We start from the raw sequence: 12,342 nt of genomic DNA, 5'->3' as shown, positions 1-12,342 counted from the left end.
GCATTAGTTCTGCCCGCTCTAATTCGTTATGCATAAGAGATACAGATTTAAGTCATGGGCAAAAGTTTTAGCTAATAACAAAACCTACAAAAGTTCCGTACATCATTTTGCGGAATGCTGCTGATGAAAAAAGTTAGAGGCAAATGAATGTAAATGATTTTCCACAAGGTCCCAGGGCTGATCTGGATCTTTACCACATTGGAAAGAAGCACACTAGTGTTGCCAGATCAGAGTTGATGCTTACCAAAAGTGCATTTGAACCCGCTTATTAAAGCATATTAACAGATTAATCGTAACCAGACATTGTTTTTTGCTCTGTACTAATAATAAATGATTAGGCACAGCATTTGATATTTTAGTAGAAATGCTGGATTTAGTCACAGTAGTCACAGTAGAAATCATCTGTTTTATTTTAATAAATCCTTTATTGAATTGGATTTATTTCTATGGGTATGCACGTTTGGAAAGAATCATCACACAGATTCTGCACTCGGTCCACAGGTTGTGGGCGGGAAGCATTGTTTTTTTTTTTTTTATCTATTTACACTTCTTAGAATTACAAAGCGAAAAACAAATCAAGCATTAAGCACAAGACCTTCAAGAAAACTAACAACATGGAGTCTGGAAATGGCAATGTTTCATTCAAAACGTCAAGTATTTCAAGAATATCGGTTGAGACCAATCTAATTGAATTTAATCTTATTTTTGTGCAGTAGGATATTCAATTGAACCGCTCCGGGTTGTTATGATGCTGTATGATCTTTTAAGCATTTTTCCTAAACTTTGGGATATAAGGGTTTAAAAATTGTGTTTTTTTGTATTCGGTGTTAAAAATCTAGGCAAGCACGCTCAGAGAAGTATCGTCAGTTTTAAGAAAGCTTGCAAATGCCATTTTTCGGATTTATGAAGCTATGAAATATTTTAATGATAATTCTTATTTACACGATGCCAGAAGAGAAGGTACCCGAGCAAAGTTGGATATCAAAATACTATCAAAATGATATCTAATTTTGTTTTAGAAATCATGTTGATAACATATTGTGATATGCTGTTTTTTAATTCCGGTTGAATTCATATTTTGATATTTCTAAAAAATATAATTAAAAACAAAATTTGATGTTTTATAAAAACAGCATCCAGATTTATCACTGAAATCTACAATTATTTTTATTTTTTCTTCTTACGAGTCAATTAGGATGCTTGCTGTTTTCTTTATGAACATCACAAAGACAATTATGATTTTTACAGTGTTGATTTACATCATTTATTGCTATTAATCTACCAGTGAATTGAATTTACAAATCGATTTAAAATTTGATTTCTTCCTGTTCGTCTGTAATACTTATACTTATACATTGTCGAATATTGTGACTTTCGTTGGCTCATTCGATTTCTTAGCTCATATTTAAACATGTTGTCATAAATCTCATTAAGTATCAGTTCTGTCCCAACAAAATAAATATCGTCATTCATGTCTGTTAAAATATGTTCGATGCGAAGGAACTGATCATGCATAATAATATAAGAATCTTCGTAGACTAAATTCCATTATAATTGCTTATCTTTTTATCACTGATTAAGTCTGCAAGTAGTAGACGAAATACGCGTATCTGTCAAAAGATAAGCATATATAACGGAATTTAAAAGAAATAAAGCTCAAAGCTCTTCATAAAGGGATCTTTGAGCTTTATTTCCTTTAAATTCCGTTATAATTGCTTATCTTTGACAGATACGCGTATTTCGTCTACTACTTGCAGACTTCATCAGTGATAAAAAGATAAGCAATTATAATGGAATTTAGTCTACGAAGATTCTAATATTATTATGCATGATCAGTTCGTTAAGAGGTTCGACAAATTTAAAGGATTCGTAGACTAATTTTTTACATGATTCGTGTGTCTTATTCCTATATTGAATATAATTCCACTTGAATTTGTCATGAAAACGAAACTCTAAATTTAAAAACTTCACATCGTCTATTTCTATGCTATTGGATCTAATAAACTTCAATCGTTCGTCAAATTTTAACTTTTGTTATTTGTCTATAATGACAAAAGCGATTCATTATATATTTTCTTGTAATTTGTACCCCTGGATTATTATTTCCAGTTCTGTACTTTGATATGGCACCATTCGCACTTCATCGACAATTTTTTTTTAATTTAAACGAATAGATTTCAAAACATTTAGATTACTAAATTTGATATCATGATATCAAAATAACAACTAATTTAGTTTATTTTTATTTTTTTGTTTCCTTCCATAGTTATAATAACATATTGATTACTTTTTTTTCCTTGATTTGTTTTCCGTCGATTTTGTTTTCCGTGCTGGGCACCAATACTACCGACACCAGGGAGGCAGCTCCCACACCTGGACCCTACCTATCGACCCATCAACTCATGAACCGGGGACCAACGGCTTTACTTCCCTTCCAAAGGAAGGCGTGATCAGAGATGTTATGTTTCAGAACATCCCGGCGGCGCTGACTGGGTCTGAACCCAGGCCTGCTGGGGTGAGAGGCAATCACGCTTACCACTACACCTTCGCCTCTTTATTGATTACTTATTTTGTTTATTATTGACGAAATTATTAATATCAAAACACATACATAGATTTGTTATCAAAAAACATAATTTGTTATCTTTTTAATATTCTTCATATACCATTTAGATCTCATTTTTGTTATGATTACTGTTAACTCGACCACACGGTAGGCAAAATATGTTATCACGAACGCTTATATCAAAATATCAAATTTAGTTTTCATTTTGTTTTCATTCTCTGCTCGGGTAAAGTATTTGTATGATACATAAAACCTGTCAATTAAGCTTTCAGAGGGTCACAATAGCGTTCAGCTGTAACGATGAGCAACGTGATGAGTGAGCAATCAGCGATCGTAACATCGATAGTTGTGACCTTCTGAAAGCAAAATTGACAAATTGTCTCCGCCATACACAAACTTTACCACCCATTCTTGCTTATGACATAAAAAAATATCATAATAGTATCTCATAGTTTCGTAAATCCGAAAAATAACATTTTAGCTGTAATAAGCAATTGCAAGCCTGTTTAAGTAACTTAAATTTGTTTCAAAGCTAAGTAAAACTCTAGTAGCAGTAATGAATTGATGTATAATTAAATAAATCATTCAAATATCAAATTATTTCCAGCTTACACATTCCATATCATTTTGCAGCATCGTGGTCAACTAAATCCGAAAAACATCCAACCAAGCTTGCAAATGCTCATTACAGCTAAAATGCTATTTTGTGCAAATATGAAATATTTGAATGATAATTCTTATTTTCAAGATTCAAAAACAGAAGGTAAAGAGTGTATATGACACATAATACATGTCAATTTAGCTTTCAGAGGGTCACAATAGCGATTAGCTGTAACGATGAGCAACGCGATGAGCGAGCAATCAGCGATCATAAAATCGCTAGTCTTAAATAAGAAAATTTAGACAGCCTTATAACATCAAGTAGATTAACAAAAGAGTTAGGAAGACAAAAAGTAACCGGCAGCTAGCCTTTTCATATATTGTTTGTTTATTTTTATAGTTGCTTTAAAACATCAATTTGGTATACTATATGTGTGAAAGAATTAATCAGTGGGAGATGGATTTTCGGTTTCTTTACATTTTGCAGCACAAACTAGTAGTACTATGTGTCATAACTCCCCAATAACCGACCTCTTCAATCCCTTCCTTTTCCCATGGCGTTCAAGTGGTCCGCATAGACTATTCAGCCATTACCCTTCCTTTATCCTCGGCCTTGGATAGACTTGCGCTCCCATTGCCCCACGAAACGCTGCAAAATGAAAATCAAAATGAAATAAGTTTTCCTTTTTTCATGTTGTACAAAATTATTTATGCATTTAAGATAAATAGTGATCAATTACATATCCGGAAAATGGAGTCAAGCTGATCAGTTGAGTTTATTTTTTCAAATGTATAAGACTACTTTATAAGTCCCGGAACTACTGAGATCCTGAAGGGAACCCCCCTAAACCCTAAGCTGCTGGTCTTGACCAACGGCAGCTTCCAGGGTTGGCACTCAAGACCTTTGTAGGTTCTGGGTGTCAGGGCGTATAGGCGTGAGAGACTTTTCGGACACGAGAGAACCTTAGCAACACTATGGATTTGACGGTACATTGCGGGCGGTGGGCGCCGATGGCAACGGTGCAGATGAGGCTTTGGGGGTTACGGTGGTCCAGAGGACGCCGTCTCTTGATGCCGGCGAAGCTATTAGGACTTCGCGGGGTACTCGGTGACGCAGTGACCAGTGATATTTCTCGTCCGTAGCTCGGTAGCAACCCACACAAAGGCAGTGGCTCCGATCAAGGCGTGCTATTGTGGTGGCTGACCGGTGGGGATGTCATTGGACAGGGCTTGGCAGTAGTAATAGCCAAGACCATGGCGGCGGCGATGGAGGCTGACGTGTACGCGGATGACTGGTCACCTGAGGCCAGAAGCGGGCCGGATCCCCGGCAGCGTAGGTGCTCGTTAGTGTGACCGACGCGATAGATGTCGCTTGGCGGAGCAGGCACGGAAGGTCATCGAACACGGCTTTTTTCAAGACCGTTCGCAGTAAGGCGAGGCCACGACGTCGAGGTGGGCAGAAACTCGTCACTTAGACTTTTCGTTCGTAAACTCCACGAACAAAACTCACTCCGTGATCTCCTTTATGTAACTCGATCCCCACTGCCTTCGCACCGTTGTCGTTCTCTGCTCCCGATCATGCGCTCACTGGCTCTCCCCTGAGAGAGTTTCCGCCCCAACTTCATTCAGGTTCAGTGGATTCCATCCACCCACCATTAGCATTCACTGATTAGCTGTTCGGTCACTCTTTTGATCTCAGCCGCCCGCGCATTCAAACTTGCCGTTACAAATCGGAATAAATCAATTTCCTAATATAAACATTCTTACTCTTCCATGTCATTTAAATTTTAAGTCAGCAATGTTACCCGCCGGTAACATATCCCCTACTGCTCATGGAAAAAGTAGCGTATTACAATGGTTCTTTTTAGGTCAACAAACTATTTTAAATTTCACTCTAAAGAAAACTGAGCAAAACAAAAACATTCTCAACAATAAATTAGCGGCCACTTTTTATAAACATGCATATATAACACTTACGAACTACTTGAGGCAATGCCTACATTGGTCGATCCTCCGTATCACGAGTATCGATTTGGTCAAAACCTTCTACTACGACACTACAACACTCAACATCTAACAGTTCTGGGATCGATCAGTAGAGCCCGGAATAAAACAATAAATCACTTTCGTTTTCACACATTCCTTTTGTCGACCTAGGCCAAAATACACTTAAACGCGCGACGTCCCGACGTCTACACATGTTGAACGTGCGAATGAAAGATCGGGACTAATTTGAAAGATCACCGTTGTTGGTGATCTATCCATTTACATTCCTCGGATCATGAAGCCCAAACAAAGCACGAAGCAAGTCTAAAGACACAGAAGTGATACAGATCTATCGCTTGTTGCTTGTTTGGTTCAGTATGGTGTACGACTATCGTCGACCAGTACTATGCACCAGGGCTCTACATTTTCGAAGCTCTAAAATGAACTCGAGTTTTGTTTCTCTCATACACACGTGTTCAACGCTTCATTTCTATAACGCCTAGCTAGACTATCAGCAAGAAATGATAATGAAAAAGAAGCACGCTTAGAAGGATACGCTGGCTGTGGATCTTCTCGTCGTTGTTTTGCTCATCGCTTTCAATGTAATAGCGAATTCGTTTATTATCGGGGTTAACACCAGTTCCAACCCAGTGCGAAACCGAACTTTTTGTCAGTGTGAACCTCAACCTGAGCTAGGTTTTAAAAACAAACGACTGACGTTTGTCAGAAAACAAGCAGACCCAATCTTGATACCCGATCACGGTTGGAACTGAATAATAAACGAATTCGCTATAAGTAATGTCGATTTTCTAGTTAAACGAAACCTCATTATGGCTTTCAATCCCCTTTCACGAACACTCTATCACCGCTCTTTCAATTTGTTTAAAATGCGTTATGTCCCGTTTTCGTTAATTTTTTTTTAGATAAATATTTGTATGGAAGATAAATTAAACATATTACGTGTAATCTTCAAGTGTTTTCACGTGAGAAATGCTTTAAATGTGTAATTTAATTTTCCGTCGTATACGTCATGAAACCTCTGTTGATGTGTTTCATGAAAGAGAAAATTATCAAAGTCGAGCGCTCTTTCGCTCGTCCGTTTCACCGAAGCTTGAAAGGAAGACCAATGGAGCGACGGGAGAAAGAGAAACAAGCGATTGAACATTTGTTTGTGCACGCCGACTGAGGTTCTAGAATGCTGCGAAGCTGTTCGACTTTAACAGAAAAGGAAAGCCAGCAGTCTCTTCGTCGCATCGATTTGGTCGATTGAAGCTGATATTGTGACGCCCTGCTATGCTCACATTTTTTTACACAGGGAATCAGGTTTTTGTGCAGATTCACGATGAAACTATTCTCCGGGGCAAAGGGATCGCCATCGGTCGAGGCAAACCATATTTCAATACACCGGTTTCTCTCGATTACTGAAGATCGGGATGCGCGCGCAACTTGAAGATACTGTGTGGAGGACGTCTCCATCCAAACGTCAACGAGATTGTTCACCACAGGTTTCTCTTCAAAACACCTAAGAAAACAGGAGAGTTCCCCTAGCACCCCGCGGAAAGTGTTAGAGAGGTGAAATTCCTGAATTTAGGATTATAGGTGAGCAACCTTGTGTGCAAACAAGTCTAGAAGACAGTTCAAGGGTGAACTAACAATGATATCTCTTATTTCAGCTATGGAGAGACTGAGGACGTTATTGGATTGCCCATTTTGTCTATTATGAAAATGATTACGGACCTCGCTTAAACAGGTTTTGTAGGAAGACGAACCATGATTCGCCACCACTGTACAAGGTACGAACTGTGCTCCCAATTTCGCGTTATAAAACTCCTGTGCGTTTGAGAGTCTAGTATTTCGTTTGTAGACTGTGTCTCCCACCGAAAAGGGTTTCGCAGGTTTCCGTGATCTCCAATTATACGTTCGCGCCGCTTCCGTATGGGCTTTTTCTAGATTTTTGCGAACTACCGCGAATAGTTTTGGGGATTTCTCACGAATGCGAGCCAGATGGGCCTCGACAGGCGGTTCATATTCGTTCCCGAAATTATCGTGTTCAGTTCCATAGAGAACTACCTCCTCTCCTCTCGCGATTCGAAACGGGGTAAAACCCGTTGAGGAATGGGTCGTCAAATTGATGACTACTTCGACCTCCGACAAACGCGGGTACCATTCACGCTGATTGTCTCTCGCGCTCGATTCACCCTTTCAACAGAGTTAGCCTGCGAATGGTATCTTGACGTAAGCCAATGCTTGATCTTGAATCGATCTAGCAGGGCTTTAAGTTCTTTTGACGTAAAAGTAGTCGCGTTATCGGATTGCATAATCGCAGGGACAGAATTTCTGTGGAACCAATGACGTGTCAATTCCACACACAGCGTCTTAGCACTGATTTTGGAAAAGGGGTGCAACTGCACCCACTTACTGAACAAGTCCGTCGTTACGAGCACGTATTGGTTCCCCGATTTAGATCTCGGTAAGGAGCCGATGTAATCTAGAGCGATAATCTGCCATGGACAGGACGGAATGCACATATCGCCCATCAGAGGTGTCGTCGACGAGTTTGGAGGTTTTATCTCCGCGCAAACCGAGCATTTTCGCACGTATTTACGGATTTGACTAACCATTTTTGGCCAATAGTAGTGCTGACGTACCTTTTCCACGGTTTTCTCTGCTCCTATGTGCATGAAATCATCGTGGCAGGATTTGAGGAACTCATGCCGTGAATCGGGACTGGGAATTATTTCCCAGTTGTACCGATGGTCCGTCAGATCATTGTTGAACACAAATTTCATCAGCTGTCCCTGACTGACGCGAAAGTCGGGATATTCGTCGGGTCGGTTTACGACGGAAAGCTTCAAGTTGTTGAACCAGGAAGATGGAGACTGGGCAGAGATTGACATCACACTCCGTGAAAGCGCGTCGGCGACAACGTTGTCCTTGCCCCGACGATGCAAAATCGTCATATCGTACATTTGAAGCGATAAGATCCAACGGCTAAGTCGCGAGGAGGTTTTCCACTTTGTTCGCATGATGTAGGTTAGATCGGATGAATCCGTGACCAGTAAAAAATGGCCTCCCTCAACATACCCACGAAAATGCTCTATGGAAAGGAGCGCGGCAAGGCCCTCTTTTGTAATATATTTTTTGCTACAAGACCCAAAATGTCATGTTTCAAATTTGTAGTTAAGATTGTTTTGTTAATCAGCGAAATAACATGCATGATATGTTGCTTCGATTGTAACCAACAGGTTAGTAACAATTTTATGGCGGATAATCTGTTACCATAATATGCTATCTGGAATACAGTATAATCTTCTACCGTTACTTTCCATACTCGTGCTCATAATCCGAGAAGTCTAATTATTTACGCTGTCAGGTGAGTCTCAAATAAATTTCAATCATTTCACCTATACCTACCAACCGTTCCGCATATGAGCGAGCATGTCTCTACAAATCGATTCGTCTATTCATTCCGGAAGAACAAGTGTTACGCGTGCAGACCGTCACGATGTAGGATACTACTATGCAGACACAGTAGGTATGTACGTACGTGCTCGACAACAGTGAAGCAGCCATAGGTAATGCAGGCTGCATATGAAATGATTTTTTATTATAATAAAGGACATAGGGTTAACGTTCCTAATGTTGTCCTAAGTGTCCCTACTATTTGACCGATGCATACATTTCGAAGGAAAGTATTTCTTGACAATGTTTCACTAGCAACCGATATTCGTTTGTATTGGCCAGGTGACCATTGTTCAACGATAATATTCGTAGGCCAACATTAGGGCCATTTCCCCAATAACATAATTCAAAGTTGCTCTTCATCCTTTACTCGGTTTGCTTGCAGCAGAGGTACAGTAGCATCGATGCTTTCTAGCAAAAACAAGTCATATTCCGAAGGCAAAGTTCCTCCTAGTTGTTCGCAACTCGTTTCTCTCATCGAAAGAGTATCGAACATATGATGCAGACTGTATGCAATCCTAGTAAATGGAGGCAAGGAATGAATCAATGGAAAAGTGCTGGATTACAGAATTTGCATAACTCTCTTTGATTTCACTGGGATTGTTTGAAAAGGCGGACGCTAATTCAATAACCTTTGATTAATATTCAATCACGTCCCATCGAACCATCCATCTTCTGCTAAATGGTAAAGATGGTTAAAGATGAACCTAAACTTTTATGATTTATTTTATGGGACGCATCCACCGCACTATGTTGTGGTCGAAAAGATCGTTTGAAACATATTTTTACAGATACCCCCTGTCGCCATAAAAATGATAACTTCCGGAATCAATAAACATCTGCACATGTTCTACACCACTAGTAAATCTTTCGCACCGAAGATTAAACAACCACCATCACGAGCCCATCACGTGGCCTCGCGGAAATGTGAATGGAATCCACATAATTCAAGAGGACACCATAAACCTTTATTAGCGAAAGGAGAGCCATCACCATCTCGGTAGCAGAGAGCAAATCTTTGCGCTGATATAAAACACCATCCCGCAGGAAGCACCACCTCTAGGGCAAGCAATGAGGGAAAAACTCGACCACCAGCAAATTTATTACCCCCCCCCCCCCCCCCTGTCCATCAACAGTCAAAACGTAATGAATTTTCGTGGCCCGGATAAAAAAGGATAATATTAACGGCCGTTAGAAATCCTTCTCAATCCTCACGGAGAGCACGGATCTGGGGTTTGGTCCTGCTCTTCCTGCGTACGTGTATTTATATGTACATGAGAAAGAAGACAGACAGCGAGAGAAGCAGCGAGAAGTCGTTATCTTGTTCCAATGCGCGTTTCCTTTCCTACTCATCTCATCGGAATGGTCCATCGTTGGCATATATAGGCTTAGGTGGGTCTCCGGCTTCAATCTGCTTGCCCTCCGGAGTGGTCACTCTACTGACTACACTGTGACGGAAGGCAAAGATCATTTATCTAGTTCCGTCCATTGAGATATTCCACTCTATTTATTTTGGCATCCTCCTCTGGTCCTGGAGATGGTGGGTGGCGCGGAGGAAACTAACTGGTAGCGGGTGAGCAAGGGAGTGAGTGAGTAAGGTTCGGTGGCCCGCTTCAGCTGTTTGGATGTTTGTTTTGGACCATCAGATAACGCGTGGGATGGAAATCTGTTTGTGAACGGCGGTCTGTTTTTCTGTATGTTGAACAAGAGTTAGTACTAATGTAGAATGTTTGATAAGAACAAATTTGGAATTGCTGATTGAGTTAAGCCCTTGCCAGTGGAGTGCCCTGGATGGGTTTAGTGGCTGCAAAATAGCTTTTGATTGGGTGATTTGAGTCGAATCAATTCAATTGCTACAAGTTTTATTCGAAGTTGTCTTTTCGAAGGAGGTGCGACACATTAGCAAACATTGGATATTTACAAAGTGCTACAGTTCTTTGAAAGTGAAATATTTCGACAGAACATAAACGTAAGTTTGTTCTTCACTGATTTGTGTACCATCATTACAATTGATGGCAGTGTCAACACGACAATAAGGGTTTCGATCGTCTAGAGTTTTAGATTTGAGTAGCTCAAGACGTTTCCGTGAGTAGGTTTTGAGTAGTTGTAGTTCAGTAGTGCTAAACGTTGTTACGTCAAGCAACATAACCACCATAACCAAACCGTTTTTAGCTACATACTCAAATCAGTAACAGTTGATCAAATTTAATAAAAAATTAAGCGCACTTTTTAAATCAGCGATAATATTTGGTAGTTAGATTTCACTTTTTTAGTTACTGTTTAGTTACCAGGGCTTAAACAATGGTCTCGCGAAAGTCCAACTTAATGAAGGTCTAAGTACTTTTTCGTAGCTTTTGGTTTTCGGAATTGAAAGATCGTCGGTTGAAGTGACTTGCTTACTAAGTACAAAAATGCGGTCCCTTGTCCATTCATATTAAAGAAATGTGGTGAATTCGATTGTTTATCGTGTATTTTGCGAAACTTGTCGTCGGTGCCGGGTTTGAATGGTAACAACAACTTGGTAACGGTATGATGTGATATGAGGGGCTCGGTGTCCTTAGAGTGACCATTTTTGCTTACTGAGCAGAACATCATGAGTTTAATTTAAGGCCCATGCATATTAAAGATTCGTCAATCGTTTTATTTGTTGACTTCATGGTAATAACAGCAACTCGACGATTAAAAAGGAGCTCGTTTGCCTAGTGGCAAACGTTATTGCTTGCTGAGAAGAAGACTCCTAAGTAACAATTAGGGTTTTATAAGGGTTCTGTAGACCATGATTAAAACTTGTAGACTGCTTTAAAACCTCAATAAAACTTGCAATGTTACTTGGGCTGTGTGTTCATTTATAAGCTTCTTCGAGTTATATGATCGTTAGGACATCAATTCGTTTATCGTTTCCAAAAACGAACCCTGCTGCAAACCCAACCCTGTTATCTAACATCCCAGTGATTCCTCGTGGAAGTGCAGAGGAGTCGTTGGCTTCCATCAAAGCAAGTGTCATGTCAGCACATTTCTACCGTTTCCTTTCTTGATTTGCGTTCGGAAGCGGCCGGCGCTGGTATTGCCTAGTTTGAGATCACCAGTTTTTGAACGTTGAGTATGAGTTCTAGTCCCAAGCAACGTCTATTGGTTTTCTGTGTTATAACAGTTGATCTGGCAATAACAGAGTAGCAACCATGGGCGGTCAATCAGGCCCGTGCACATACTCAGTATATGCTGTAAAACTGATCGTAGCAACAATATACTGTTTGGTCTTTGCAATAGCAACAACATATTGAATTTGTTAAACATTTGGACATGTTAAAGCAAAGTTGAAATTCTTCTATAGTAATTCCCATTCAAATTTTAAATCATTGCCGCGACCTTTACATTTTCATCAATCTTTACCATTTCTTGCACAGTTTCTTATTTTGGAGTTGTGAATCGAACTGGAGGGTGGCCTATACGAAATTCATCATTTTTTTTTCAAAATGAAGCACCTATTCATGTGGTGGTACTATACACTAGCCTCTGTAATATTTCATCGAAATACCAAAACAACAGAAAATTGTCAAGCGAGTTGATACCGGTAAAATTACGTAAGCCCATATCACCTCAGTGGAGTTCTTCGGCAATCTTTTATCACAGAGCGTCTTGGATAGAAATCATACAGCGTGATGCTGTGCTTGGCAATTGGGCATGGGCGGCATCCCAACTAACAATTTTAGCTACAGACCAACTTATAC

This window comes from Ochlerotatus camptorhynchus, unplaced genomic scaffold (assembly GCF_037179485.1).
Source record: "Ochlerotatus camptorhynchus isolate MF236.1 unplaced genomic scaffold, CSIRO-AGI_Acam_v1.1 ptg000516l, whole genome shotgun sequence".
NCBI lineage: Eukaryota > Metazoa > Arthropoda > Insecta > Diptera > Culicidae > Ochlerotatus > Ochlerotatus camptorhynchus.
This window is presented reverse-complemented; position numbering follows the sequence as displayed.